Below are 14630 nucleotides of genomic sequence, written 5' to 3'. Positions count from 1 at the left end.
ACGAACAGGGAAATTTGATCAGATTAGTAAAAAGCGCTTTGAATAGGAAAAGAGACAACTAAACTGTTGGCCAATATGGGGCTCGAACCCATGACATTCAGCTTATTAGACTGAAACTCTAACCAACTGAACTAATCGGCCACATGATGTGATTGTCCAAATGTTTAAGTTCGAAAGAGCTGAGTGAAACGTTAGCCAGTTTTGGGGTCTATCCAATAACATTCGCATTTTACGACTGACAGTTCAAACAACTAAGCGATTCTTCCAAAATTACAAATTAACTTTAAAAACGATTTCAAAAGAAAATGACAGGCATCTTAGAGAGTATGAGGTTTTATTCAATGATATCCAAATCATCTAGCTTGACACTTTGAGCAACAGGGAAATTCGATCAAATTAGCAAAAAGCCTTTTGAATGGGAATTGGAAAAGAGAAAACTAAAATGTTGGCCAGTATGGGGCTCGAACCCATGACATTCACTTATTAGACCGACGCTCTCACCAACTCAACTAATCGGCCACATGATCTGGTGGTTCAAACATTTGATTTCAAAATGGGCTGACTGAATTGTTAGCCAACTTAAGGGTCGATCCAATGGTATTCAGCTCTTTAGACTGACATTTCAAACAACCAAGCGGTTCGGCCATTTTTACAATAGCACTTTGAGTACAAATTCGAAATGAAATGACCAAAATCTTAAATAGCATGAGGCTTTATTCAATGATATCCAACTCATTAACCTGACACTTTGACCAAGAGGGAACTTTGATCAGATTAGTAAAAAGCGCATTGAATAGGAAAAGAGAAAACTAAACTGTTGAGGGATATGGGGCTCGAACCCATAACCTTCAGCTTATTAGACTGACGCTCTAGCCAACTGAGCTACTCGGCCCAAAGATGAGGTTGTCCAAATATTTGATTTCAAGATGAGCTGACTGAATTGTTAGCCAACTTAAGGGTCGATCAAATGGTATTCAGCTTTTTAGACTGACATTTCAAACCACTAAGTGATTCGACCAGAATAACAAAAGAACTTTAAATGCGAATTCGAAATGTGATGACCAAACGTTGAATAGTACAAGGCTTGATTCAATGATTGCCAACTCAGTTGCATGACATTTTGACCAACAGAGAAATTTGATCAGATTAGCAAAAAGCGCCTTGAATTAGAAAAGGGACGACTAGACTCTTGACCGATATGGGGCTTGAACCCATGACATTCAGCTTATTAGACTGACGCTCTAACCAACTGAGCTAATCGGCCACATGATGTGATTGTCCAAATATTCAAGTTCGAAAGAGCTGACTGAAACGTTAGCCAATTTTGGGGTCGATCCAATATTGTTCAACTTTTTCGACTGACACTTCAAACAACTAAGCGATTCCGCCATAATTTCAAAATAACTTTAAATACGATTTCAAAAGAAATTGACCAGCATCTCAGATAGTATGAGGCTTCATTCAATGATATTTAGATCATCTAGCTTGATACTTTGACCAACAGGGAAATTCGATCAAATTAGCAAAAAGCCTTTTGAATGGGAATTGGAAAAGAGAAAACTAAAATGTTGGCCAGTATGGGGCTCTAACCCATGACATTCAGCTTATTAGACTGACACTTTAGCAGACTGAGCTAACCGACCACAAGATGTGGTCACTCAAATATTTGATTTCAAAATGATCTGACTGAAATGTTGGCTAATTTCAGGGTCCATCCAAAGACATTCAGTTTTTTAGACTGACATTTCAAACAACTAAGCGATTCTGCCATAATTACAAAATAACTTTAAATACGATTTCAAAAGAAAATGACCAGCATCTTAGATAGTATGAGACTTCATTGAATAATATTCAAATCATCTAGCTTGACACTTTGAGCAACATGGAAATTCGAACAAATTAGCAAAAAGCCCTTTGAATAGGAATTGGAAAAGAGAAAACTAAAATGTTGGCCAATATGGGGCTCGAACCCATGACATTCAGCTTATTAGACTGACGCTCTAGCCAACTGAGCTACTCGGCCCAAAGATGAGGTTGTCCAAATATTTGATTTCAAGATGAGCTGACTGAATTGTTAGCCAACTTAAGGGTCGATCAAATGGTATTCAGCTTTTTAGACTGACATTTCAAACCACTAAGTGATTCGACCAGAATAACAAAAGAACTTTAAATGCGAATTCGAAATGTGATGACCAAACGTTGAATAGTACAAGGCTTGATTCAATGATTGCCAACTCAGTTGCATGACATTTTGACCAACAGAGAAATTTGATCAGATTAGCAAAAAGCGCCTTGAATTAGAAAAGGGACGACTAGACTCTTGACCGATATGGGGCTTGAACCCATGACATTCAGCTTATTAGACTGACGCTCTAACCAACTGAGCTAATCGGCCACATGATGTGATTGTCCAAATATTCAAGTTCGAAAGAGCTGACTGAAACGTTAGCCAATTTTGGGGTCGATCCAATATTGTTCAACTTTTTCGACTGACACTTCAAACAACTAAGCGATTCCGCCATAATTTCAAAATAACTTTAAATACGATTTCAAAAGAAAATGACCAGCATCTCAGATAGTATGAGGCTTCATTCAATGATATTTAGATCATCTAGCTTGATACTTTGACCAACAGGGAAATTCGATCAAATTAGCAAAAAGCCTTTTGAATGGGAATTGGAAAAGAGAAAACTAAAATGTTGGCCAGTATGGGGCTCTAACCCATGACATTCAGCTTATTAGACTGACACTTTAGCAGACTGAGCTAACCGACCACAAGATGTGGTCACTCAAATATTTGATTTCAAAATGATCTGACTGAAATGTTGGCTAATTTCAGGGTCCATCCAAAGACATTCAGTTTTTTAGACTGACATTTCAAACAACTAAGCGATTCGGCAATAATAACAAAATCACTTTGAATACGAATTCGAATTGAGATGACAAAAATTTTGGATAGTATATGGCTTTAGTCAATGATACTCAACTCATTAACATGACCCTTTGACCAACAGGGAAAGTTGATCAGATTAGTCAAAAGCGCATTGATTAGCAATTGGGAAAGAGACAACTAAAATGTTGACCAATATGGGGCTCGAATCCATGACATTCAGCTTATTAGACTGACGCTCTAACCAACTGAGCTAATCGGCAACAAGATGTGGTTGTTCAAATATTTGATTTCAAAATGAGCTGACTGAATTGTTAGCCACCTTAAGAGTCGATCTAATGATATTCAGCTCTGCAGACTGACATTTCAAACAACTAAGGGATTCGGCCATAATAACAAATCACTTTGAATACGAATTCAAATTGAGATTACCAAATCCTTGGGTAGTATAGGGCTTGAGTCAATGATATTCAATCATATTAACATGACCCTTTGACCAACAGGGAAAGTTGATCAGATTAGCCAAAAGCGCATTGATTAGTAATTGGAAAAGAGACGACTAAACTGTTGGCCGATATGTGGCTTGAACCCATGATATTCACCTATTAGACTAACACTCTAACCAACTGAGCTAATCGGCGACATGATGTGAATGTCCAAAAAAATAAGTTCAAAGGAGCTGACTGAAACGTTAGCCAATTTTGAGGTCGATCCAATAACATTCAGCTTTTTCGACTGACACTTCAAACAACTAAGCGATTCTGCCAAAATTACAAAATAACTCTAAATACGATATCAAAAGAAAATGACCAGCATCTCAGATAGTATGAGGCTCCATTCAATGATATTCAAATCATCTAGCTTGATACTTTGGTCAACAAGGAAATTCGATCAAATTAGCAAAAAGACCTTTGAATAGGAATTGGAAAAGAGAAAACTAAAATGTTGGCCAGTATGGGGCTCGAACCCATGACATTCAGCTTATTAGACTGACGTTCTAACCAACTGAGCTAATCGGCCACATGATGTCATTTTCCAAAAAAGTAAGTTCAAAAGAGCTGACTGAAACGCTAGCCAGTTTTGGGGTCGATCCAATAACATTCAGTTTTTTCGACTGACACTTCAAACAACTAAGCGATTCTGCCAAAATTACAAAATAACTTTAAAAACGATTTCAAAAGAAAATGATAAGCATCTTAGATAGTATGAGGTTTTATTCAATGATATCCAAATCATCTAGCTTGACACTTTGAGCAACAGGGAAATTCGAACAAATTAGCAAAAAGCCCTTTGAATAGGAATTGGGAAAGAGAAAACTAAAATGTTGACCAATATGGGGCTCAAACCCATGACATTCAGCTTATTAGACTGACGCTCTAACCAACTGAGCTAATCGGCCACATGATGTGATTGTTCAAAAAAATAAGTTGAAAAGAGCTGACTGAAACGTTAGCCAGTTTTGGGGTCGATCCAATAACATTCGCATTTTACAACTGACACTTCAAACAACTAAGCGATTCTGCCAAAATTACAAATTAACTTTAAAAACGATTTCAAGAGAAAATGACCAACACTTTAGATAGTATGAGTTTCATTTAATGATATCCAACTCGTTAGCCTGACACTTTGACCAACAGGGACATTTGATCAGATTAGCAAAAAGCGCCTTGAATTAGAAAAGGGACGACTAGACTCTTGACCGATATGGGGCTTGAACCCATGACATTCACTTAATAGACCGACGCTCTAACCAACTGAACTAATCGGCCACATGATGTGGTCGTTCAAAAAATTGATTTCAAAATGAGCTGACTGAATTGTTAGCCAACTTAAGGGTCGATCCAATAGTATTCAGCTCTTTAGACTGACAATTCAAACAACCAAGCGGTTCAGCCATAATTACAAAAGCACTTTGAGTACAAATTCGAAATGAAATGACCAAAATCTTAAATAGCATGAGGCTTCATTCAATGATATCCAACTCATTAGCCTGACACTTTGACCAAGAGGGAACTTTGATCAGATTAGTAAAAAGCGCCTTGAATAGGAAAAGAGAAAACTAAACTGTTGACCGATACGGGGCTCGAACCCATAACATTCAGCTTATTAGACTGACGCTCTAGCCAACTGAGCTAATTGGTCCCAAGATGAGGTTGTCCAAATATTTGATTTCAAAATGAGCTGACTGAATTGTTAGCCAACTTAAGGGTCGATCCAATGGTATTCAGCTTTTTAGACTGACATTTCAAACCACTAAGTGATTCGGCCAGAATAACAAAAGAACTTTAAATGCGAATTCGAAATGTGATGACCAAACGTTGAATAGTATAAGGCTTGATTCAATGATTGCCAACTCAGTGTCATGACACTCTGACGAACAGGGAAATTTGATCAGATTAGTAAAAAGCGCTTTAAATAGGAAAAGAGACAACTAAACTGTTGGTCAATATGGGGCTCGAACCCATGACAATCAGCTTATTAGACTGACGCTCTAAACAACTGAGTTAATCGGCTACATGATGTCATTGTCCAAAAAAATAAGTTCAAAAGAGCTGACTGAAACGTTAGCCAGTTTTGGGGTCGATCCAATAACAATCAGCTTTTTCGACTGACACTTCAAACAACTAAGCGATTCTGCCAAAATTACAAAATAACTTTAAAAACGATTTCAAAAGAAAATGACAAGCATCTTAGATAGTATGAGGTTTTATTCAATGATATCGAAATCATCTAGCTTGACACTTTGAGCAACAGGGAAATTCGAACAAATTAGCAAAAAGCCCTTTGAATAGGAATTGGGAAAGAGAAAACTAAAATGTTGACCAATATGGGGCTCGAACCCATGACATTCAGCTTATTAGACTGACACTCTAACCAACTGAGCTAATCGGCGACATGATGTGATAGTCCAAAAAAATAAGTTCAAAAGAGCTGACTGAAACGTTAGCCAGTTTTGGGGTCGATCCAATAACATTCGCATTTTACGACTGACACTTCAAACAACTAAGCGATTCTGCCAAAATTACAAATTAACTTTAAAAACGATTTCAAGAGAAAATGACCAACACTTTAGATAGTATGAGCTTCATTTAATGATATCCAACTCGTTAGCCTGACACTTTGACCAACAGGGACATTTGATCAGATTATCAAAAAGCGCCTTGAATTAGAAAAGGGACGACTAGACTCTTGACCGATATGGGGCTTGAACCCATGACATTCACTTATTAGACCGACGCTCTAACCAACTGAACTAATCGGCCACATGATGAGGTCGTTCAAAAATTTGATTTTAAAATGGGCTGACTGAATTGTTAGCCAACTTAAGGGTCGATCCAACGATATTCAGCTCTTTAGACTGACATTTCAAACAACCAAGCGGTTCGGCCATAATTACAATAGCACTTTGAGTACAAATTCGAAATGAAATGACCAAAATCTTAAATATCATGAGGCTTTATTCAATGATATCCAACTCATTAACCTGACACTTTGATGAAGAGGGAACTTTGATCAGATTAGTAAAAAGCGCCTTGAATAGGAAAAGAGAAAACTAAACTGTTGATCGATCTGGGGCTCGAACCCATGACATTCACTTATTGGACCGACGCTCTAACCAACTGAACTAATCGGCCACATGATGTGGTCGTTCAAAAATTTGATTTCAAAATGAGCTGACTGAATTGTTAGCCAACTTAAGGGTCGATCCAATGGTATTCAGCTCTTTAGACTGACATTTCAAACAACCAAGCGGTTCGGCCATAATTACAAAAGCACTTTGAGTACAAATACGAAATGAAATGACCAAAATCTTAAATGGCATGATGCTTCATTCAATGATATCCGACTCATTAGCCTGACACTTTGACCAAGAGGGAACTTTGATCAGATTAGTAAAAAGCGCCTCGAATAGGAAAAGAGAAAACTAAACTGTTGACCGATATGGGGCTCGAACCCATAACATTCAGCTTATTAGACTGACGCTCTAGCCAACTGAGCTAATCGGTCCCAAGATGAGGTTGTCCAAATATTTGATTTCAAAATGAGCTGACTGAATTGTTAGCCAACTTAACGGTCGATCCAATGGTATTCAGCTTTTTAGACTGACATTTCAAACCACTAAGTGATTCGGCCAGAATAACAAAAGAACATTAAATGCGAATTCGAAATGTGATGACCAAACGTTGAATAGTATAAGGCTTGATTCAATGATTGCCAACTCAGTTGCATGACATTTTGACCAACAGAGAAATTTGATCAGATTAGCAAAAAGCGCCTTGAATTAGAAAAGGGACGACTAGACTCTTGACCGATATGGGGCTTGAAACCACGACATTCAGCTTATTAGACCGACGCTCTAACCAACTGAGCTAATCGGCCACATGATGTGATTGTCCAAATATTTAAGTTCGAAAAAGCTGACTGAAACGTTAGCCAATTTTGAGGGCGATCCAATAATATTCAGCTTGTAAGACTGACATTTCAAACAACTAAGGGATTCGGCCATAATAACAAATCACTTTGAATACGAATTCAAATTGAGATTACCAAATCCTTGGGTAGTATAGGGCTTGAGTCAATGATATTCAATCATATTAACATGACCCTTTGACCAACAGGGAAAGTTGATCAGATTAGCCAAAAGCGCATTGATTAGTAATTGGAAAAGAGACGACTAAACTGTTGGCCGATATGTGGCTTGAACCCATGATATTCACCTATTAGACTAACACTCTAACCAACTGAGCTAATCGGCGACATGATGTGAATGTCCAAAAAAATAAGTTCAAAGGAGCTGACTGAAACGTTAGCCAATTTTGAGGTCGATCCAATAACATTCAGCTTTTTCGACTGACACTTCAAACAACTAAGCGATTCTGCCAAAATTACAAAATAACTTTAAATACGATATCAAAAGAAAATGACCAGCATCTCAGATAGTATGAGGCTTCATTCAATGATATTCAAATCATCTAGCTTGATACTTTGGCCAACAGGGAAATTCGATCAAATTAGCAAAAAGACCTTTGAATAGGAATTGGAAAAGAGAAAACTAAAATGTTGGCCAGTATGGGGCTCGAACCAATGACATTCAGCTTATTAGACTGACGTTCTAACCAACTGAGGTAATCGGCCACATGATGTGATTGTTCAAAAAAATAAGTTGAAAAGAGCTGACTGAAACGTTAGCCAGTTTTGGGGTCGATCCAATAACATTCGCATTTTACGACTGACACTTCAAACAACTAAGCGATTCTGCCAAAATTACAAATTAACTTTAAAAACGATTTCAAGAGAAAATGACCAACACTTTAGATAGTATGAGTTTCATTTAATGATATCCAACTCGTTAGCCTGACACTTTGACCAACAGGGACATTTGATCAGATTAGCAAAAAGCGCCTTGAATTAGAAAAGGGACGACTAGACTCTTGACCGATATGGGGCTTGAACCCATGACATTCATTTAATAGACCGACGCTCTAACCAACTGAACTAATCGGCCACATGATGTGGTCGTTCAAAAAATTGATTTCAAAATGAGCTGACTGAATTGTTAGCCAACTTAAGGGTCGATCCAATAGTATTCAGCTCTTAAGACTGACATTTCAAACAACCAAGCGGTTCAGCCATAATTACAAAAGCACTCTGAGTACAAATTCGAAATGAAATGACCAATATCTTAAATAGCATGAGGCTTCATTCAATGATATCCAACTCATTAGCCTGACACTTTGACCAAGAGGGAACTTTGATCAGATTAGTAAAAAGCGCCTTGAATAGGAAAAGAGAAAACTAAACTGTTGACCGATACGGGGCTCGAACCCATGCCATTCAGCTTATTAGACTGACGCTCTAGCCAACTGAGCTAATTGGTCCCAAAATGAGGTTGTCCAAATATTTGATTTCAAAATGAGCTGACTGAATTGTTAGCCAACTTAAGGGTCGATCCAATGGTATTCAGCTTTTTAGACTGACATTTCAAACCACTAAGTGATTCGGCCAGAATAACAAAAGAACTTTAAATGCGAATTCGAAATGTGATGACCAAACGTTGAATAGTATAAGGCTTGATTCAATGATTGCCAACTCAGTTGCATGACATTTTGACCAACAGAGAAATTTGATCAGATTAGTAAAAAGCGCTTTGAATAGGAAAAGAGACAACTAAACTGTTGGTCAATATGGGGCTCGAACCCATGATATTCAGCTTATTAAACTGACGCTCTAACCAACTGAACAAATCGGCCACATGATGTGATTGTCCAAATATTTAAGTTCGAAAGAGCTGACTGAAACGTTAGCCAATTTTGGGGTCGATCATATATTGTTCAACTTTTTCGACTGACACTTCAAACAACTAAGCGATTCCGCCATAATTTCAAAATAACTTTAAATACGATTTCAAAAGAAAATGACCAGCATCTCAGATAGTATGAGGCTTCATTCAATAATATTCAAATCATCTAGCTTGATACTTTGACCAACAGGGAAATACGATCAAATTAGCAAAAAGCCTTTTGAATGGGAATTGGAAGAGAGAAAACTAAAATGTTGGCCAGTATGGGGCTCGAACCCATAACATTCAGCTTATTAGACATGACAGCTCTAGCAGACTGAGCTAACCGACGACAAGTTGTGGTCACTCAAATACTTGATTTCAAAATGATCTGACTGAAATGTTGGCTATTTTCAGGCTCCATCCAAAGACATTCAGTTTTTTAGACTGACATTTCAGACAACTAAGCGATTCGGCAATAATAACAAAATCACTTTGAATACGAATTCGAATTGAGATGACAAAAATTTAGGATAGTATATGGTTTTAGTCAATGATAATAAACTCATTAACATGACCCTTTGACCAACATGGATAGTTGATCAGATCAGTGAAAAGCGCATTGATTAGCAATTGGGAAAGAGACGACTAAACTGTTGGCCGATATGTGGCTTGAACCCATGACATTCACCTATTAGACTAACACTCTAACCAACCGAGCTAATCGGCCACATGATGTGAATGTCCAAAAAAATAAGTTCAAAAGAGCTGACTGAAACGTTAGCCAAATTTAGGGTCGATACAATAACATTCAGCTTTTTCGACTGACACTTCAAACAACTAAGCGATTCTGCCAAAATTACAAAATAACTTTAAATACGATTTAAAAAGAAAATGACCAGCATCTTAGATAGTATGAGGCTTCATTCAATGATATCCAAATAATCTAGCTTGACACTTTGACCAACAGGAAAGTTCGATCAAATTAGCAAAAAGCCCTTTGAATAGGAACTGGAAAAGAGAAAACTAAAATGTTGACCGATATGGGGCTCGAACCCGTAACATTCAGCTTCTTAGACTGACGCTCTAACCAACTGAACTAATCGGCCCCAAGATGAGGTTGCCCAAATATTCGATTTCAAAATGAGCTGACTAAAACGTTAGCCAACTTAAGGGTCGATCCAATGATATTCAGCTTTTTAGACTGACATTTCGAACCACTAGGTGATTCGGCCAGAATAACAAAAGAACTTTAAATGCGACTTCGAAATGAGATGAGCAAAATTGGATAGTATAAGGCTTGATTCAATGATTGCCAACTCAGTGTCATGACACTCTGACGAACAGGGAAATTTGATCAGATTAGTAAAAAGCGCTTTGAATAGGAAAAGAGACAACTAAACTGTTGGTCAATATGGGGCTCGAACCCATGACATTCAGCTTATTAGACTGACGCTCTAACCAACTGAGCTAATCGGCCACATGATGTGATTGTCCAAATATTTAAGTTCGAATGAGCTGACTGAAACGTTAGCCAATTTTGGGGTCGATCCAATAATGTTCAACTTTTTCGACTGACACTTCAAACAACTAAGCGATTCCGCCATAATTTCAAAATTTCTTTAAATACGATTTCAAAAGAAAATGACCAGCATCTCAGATAGTATGAGGCTTCATTCAATGATATTCAAATCATCTAGATTGATACTTTGACCAACAGGGAAATTCGATCAAATTAGTAAAAAGCCTTTTGAATAGGAATTGGAAAAGAGAAAACTAAAATGTTGGCCAGTATGGGGCTCGAACCCATGACATTCAGCTTATTAGACTGACGTTCTAACCAACTGAGCTAATCGGCCACATGATGTCATTGTCCAAAAAAATAAGTTCAAAAGAGCTGACTGAAACGTTAGCCAGTTTTGGGGTCGATCCAATAACATTCAGCTTTTTCGACTGACACTTCAAACAACTAAGCGATTCTGCCAAAATTACAAATTAACTTTAAAAACGATTTCAAGAGAAAATGACCAACACTTTAGATAGTATGCGTTTCATTTAATGATATCCAACTCGTTAGCCTGACACTTTGACCAACAGGGACATTTGATCAGATTAGCAAAAAGCGCCTTGAATTAGAAAAGGGACGACTAGACTCTTGACCGATATGGGGCTTGAACCCATGACATTCATTTAATAGACCGACGCTCTAACCAACTGAACTAATCGGCCACATGATGTGGTCGTTCAAAAAATTGATTTCAAAATGAGCTGACTGAATTGTTAGCCAACTTAAGGGTCGATCCAATAGTATTCAGCTCTTAAGACTGACATTTCAAACAACCAAGCGGTTCAGCCATAATTACAAAAGCACTCTGAGTACAAATTCGAAATGAAATGACCAATATCTTAAATAGCATGAGGCTTCATTCAATGATATCCAACTCATTAGCCTGACACTTTGACCAAGAGGGAACTTTGATCAGATTAGTAAAAAGCGCCTTGAATAGGAAAAGAGAAAACTAAACTGTTGACCGATACGGGGCTCAAACCCTTGCCATTCAGCTTATTAGACTGATGCTCTAGCCAACTGAGCTAATTGGTCCCAAGATGAGGTTGTCCAAATATTTGATTTCAAAATGAGCTGACTGAATTGTTAGCCAACTTAAGGGTCGATCCAATGGTATTCAGCTTTTTAGACTGACATTTCAAACCACTAAGTGATTCGGCCAGAATAACAAAAGAACTTTAAATGCGAATTCGAAATCTGATGACCAAACGTTGAATAGTATAAGGCTTGATTCAATGATTGCCAACTCAGTTGCATGACATTTTGACCAACAGAGAAATTTGATCAGATTAGTAAAAAGCGCTTTGAATAGGAAAAGAGACAACTAAACTGTTGGTCAATATGGGGCTCGAACCCATGATATTCAGCTTATTAGACTGACGCTCTAACCAACTGAACAAATCGGCCACATGATGTGATTGTCCAAATATTTAAGTTCGAAAGAGCTGACTGAAACGTTAGCCAATTTTGGGGTCGATCATATATTGTTCAACTTTTTCGACTGACACTTCAAACAACTAAGCGATTCCGCCATAATTTCAAAATAACTTTAAATACGATTTCAAAAGAAAATGACCAGCATCTCAGATAGTATGAGGCTTCATTCAATAATATTCAAATCATCTAGCTTGATACTTTGACCAACAGGGAAATACGATCAAATTAGCAAAAAGCCTTTTGAATGGGAATTGGAAGAGAGAAAACTAAAATGTTGGCCAGTATGGGGCTCGAACCCATAACATTCAGCTTATTAGACATGACAGCTCTAGCAGACTGAGCTAACCGACGACAAGTTGTGGTCACTCAAATACTTGATTTCAAAATGATCTGACTGAAATGTTGGCTATTTTCAGGCTCCATCCAAAGACATTCAGTTTTTTAGACTGACATTTCAGACAACTAAGCGATTCGGCAATAATAACAAAATCACTTTGAATACGAATTCGAATTGAGATGACAAAAAATTAGGATAGTATATGGTTTTAGTCAATGATAATAAACTCATTAACATGACCCTTTGACCAACATGGATAGTTGATCAGATCAGTGAAAAGCGCATTGATTAGCAATTGGGAAAGAGACGACTAAACTGTTGGCCGATATGTGGCTTGAACCCATGACATTCACCTATTAGACTAACACTCTAACCAACCGAGCTAATCGGCCACATGATGTGAATGTCCAAAAAAATAAGTTCAAAAGAGCTGACTGAAACGTTAGCCAAATTTAGGGTCGATACAATAACATTCAGCTTTTTCGACTGACACTTCAAACAACTAAGCGATTCTGCCAAAATTACAAAATAACTTTAAATACGATTTAAAAAGAAAATGACCAGCATCTTAGATAGTATGAGGCTTCATTCAATGATATCCAAATAATCTAGCTTGACACTTTGACCAACAGGAAAGTTCGATCAAATTAGCAAAAAGCCCTTTGAATAGGAACTGGAAAAGAGAAAACTAAAATGTTGACCGATATGGGGCTCGAACCCGTAACATTCAGCTTCTTAGACTGACGCTCTAACCAACTGAACTAATCGGCCCCAAGATGAGGTTGCCCAAATATTCGATTTCAAAATGAGCTGACTAAAACGTTAGCCAACTTAAGGGTCGATCCAATGATATTCAGCTTTTTAGACTGACATTTCGAACCACTAGGTGATTCGGCCAGAATAACAAAAGAACTTTAAATGCGACTTCGAAATGAGATGAGCAAAATTGGATAGTATAAGGCTTGATTCAATGATTGCCAACTCAGTGTCATGACACTCTGACGAACAGGGAAATTTGATCAGATTAGTAAAAAGCGCTTTGAATAGGAAAAGAGACAACTAAACTGTTGGTCAATATGGGGCTCGAACCCATGACATTCAGCTTATTAGACTGACGCTCTAACCAACTGAGCTAATCGGCCACATGATGTGATTGTCCAAATATTTAAGTTCGAATGAGCTGACTGAAACGTTAGCCAATTTTGGGGTCGATCCAATAATGTTCAACTTTTTCGACTGACACTTCAAACAACTAAGCGATTCCGCCATAATTTCAAAATTTCTTTAAATACGATTTCAAAAGAAAATGACCAGCATCTCAGATAGTATGAGGCTTCATTCAATGATATTCAAATCATCTAGATTGATACTTTGACCAACAGGGAAATACGATCAAATTAGCAAAAAGCCTTTTGAATGGGAATTGGAAGAGAGAAAACTAAAATGTTGGCCAGTATGGGGCTCGAACCCATAACATTCAGCTTATTAGACATGACAGCTCTAGCAGACTGAGCTAACCGACGACAAGTTGTGGTCACTCAAATACTTGATTTCAAAATGATCTGACTGAAATGTTGGCTATTTTCAGGCTCCATCCAAAGACATTCAGTTTTTTAGACTGACATTTCAGACAACTAAGCGATTCGGCAATAATAACAAAATCACTTTGAATACGAATTCGAATTGAGATGACAAAAAATTAGGATAGTATATGGTTTTAGTCAATGATAATAAACTCATTAACATGACCCTTTGACCAACATGGATAGTTGATCAGATCAGTGAAAAGCGCATTGATTAGCAATTGGGAAAGAGACGACTAAACTGTTGGCCGATATGTGGCTTGAACCCATGACATTCACCTATTAGACTAACACTCTAACCAACCGAGCTAATCGGCCACATGATGTGAATGTCCAAAAAAATAAGTTCAAAAGAGCTGACTGAAACGTTAGCCAAATTTAGGGTCGATACAATAACATTCAGCTTTTTCGACTGACACTTCAAACAACTAAGCGATTCTGCCAAAATTACAAAATAACTTTAAATACGATTTAAAAAGAAAATGACCAGCATCTTAGATAGTATGAGGCTTCATTCAATGATATCCAAATAATCT

The 14630-nt window shown here is 37.5% G+C and overlaps 13 non-coding genes across 13 annotated transcripts; all 13 read right to left on the bottom strand.

Annotated features, from left to right (window-relative positions):
• Nucleotides 1-67: 67 nt before the first annotated feature.
• Nucleotides 68-141, bottom strand: Trnai-aau (transfer RNA isoleucine (anticodon AAU)). Its single transcript has one exon. It is a non-coding gene; the product is annotated as a tRNA-Ile (tRNA).
• A 1049-nt stretch (nt 142-1190) lies between these two features.
• Trnai-aau (transfer RNA isoleucine (anticodon AAU)) lies at nt 1191-1264 on the bottom strand. The gene has a single exon. It is a non-coding gene; the product is annotated as a tRNA-Ile (tRNA).
• Nucleotides 1265-1949: 685 nt separating this feature from the next.
• On the bottom strand, nt 1950-2023 carry Trnai-aau (transfer RNA isoleucine (anticodon AAU)). The gene has a single exon. It is a non-coding gene; the product is annotated as a tRNA-Ile (tRNA).
• A 298-nt stretch (nt 2024-2321) lies between these two features.
• Nucleotides 2322-2395, bottom strand: Trnai-aau (transfer RNA isoleucine (anticodon AAU)). The gene has a single exon. It is a non-coding gene; the product is annotated as a tRNA-Ile (tRNA).
• Nucleotides 2396-4215: 1820 nt separating this feature from the next.
• Nucleotides 4216-4289, bottom strand: Trnai-aau (transfer RNA isoleucine (anticodon AAU)). The gene has a single exon. It is a non-coding gene; the product is annotated as a tRNA-Ile (tRNA).
• Nucleotides 4290-4586: 297 nt separating this feature from the next.
• Trnan-auu (transfer RNA asparagine (anticodon AUU)) lies at nt 4587-4659 on the bottom strand. The gene has a single exon. It is a non-coding gene; the product is annotated as a tRNA-Asn (tRNA).
• A 2165-nt stretch (nt 4660-6824) lies between these two features.
• Trnai-aau (transfer RNA isoleucine (anticodon AAU)) lies at nt 6825-6898 on the bottom strand. The gene has a single exon. It is a non-coding gene; the product is annotated as a tRNA-Ile (tRNA).
• Nucleotides 6899-8323: 1425 nt separating this feature from the next.
• On the bottom strand, nt 8324-8396 carry Trnan-auu (transfer RNA asparagine (anticodon AUU)). Its single transcript has one exon. It is a non-coding gene; the product is annotated as a tRNA-Asn (tRNA).
• A 1809-nt stretch (nt 8397-10205) lies between these two features.
• Nucleotides 10206-10279, bottom strand: Trnal-aag (transfer RNA leucine (anticodon AAG)). The gene has a single exon. It is a non-coding gene; the product is annotated as a tRNA-Leu (tRNA).
• Nucleotides 10280-10576: 297 nt separating this feature from the next.
• On the bottom strand, nt 10577-10650 carry Trnai-aau (transfer RNA isoleucine (anticodon AAU)). The gene has a single exon. It is a non-coding gene; the product is annotated as a tRNA-Ile (tRNA).
• Nucleotides 10651-11326: 676 nt separating this feature from the next.
• On the bottom strand, nt 11327-11399 carry Trnan-auu (transfer RNA asparagine (anticodon AUU)). Its single transcript has one exon. It is a non-coding gene; the product is annotated as a tRNA-Asn (tRNA).
• Nucleotides 11400-13208: 1809 nt separating this feature from the next.
• Trnal-aag (transfer RNA leucine (anticodon AAG)) lies at nt 13209-13282 on the bottom strand. The gene has a single exon. It is a non-coding gene; the product is annotated as a tRNA-Leu (tRNA).
• Nucleotides 13283-13579: 297 nt separating this feature from the next.
• Trnai-aau (transfer RNA isoleucine (anticodon AAU)) lies at nt 13580-13653 on the bottom strand. Its single transcript has one exon. It is a non-coding gene; the product is annotated as a tRNA-Ile (tRNA).
• Between the last annotated feature and the right edge of the window lie 977 nt (nt 13654-14630).

Source organism: Watersipora subatra, chromosome 10 (assembly GCF_963576615.1).
Source record: "Watersipora subatra chromosome 10, tzWatSuba1.1, whole genome shotgun sequence".
In the NCBI taxonomy this organism is placed as follows: domain Eukaryota; kingdom Metazoa; phylum Bryozoa; class Gymnolaemata; order Cheilostomatida; family Watersiporidae; genus Watersipora; species Watersipora subatra.
This window is presented reverse-complemented; position numbering and strand designations above follow the sequence as displayed.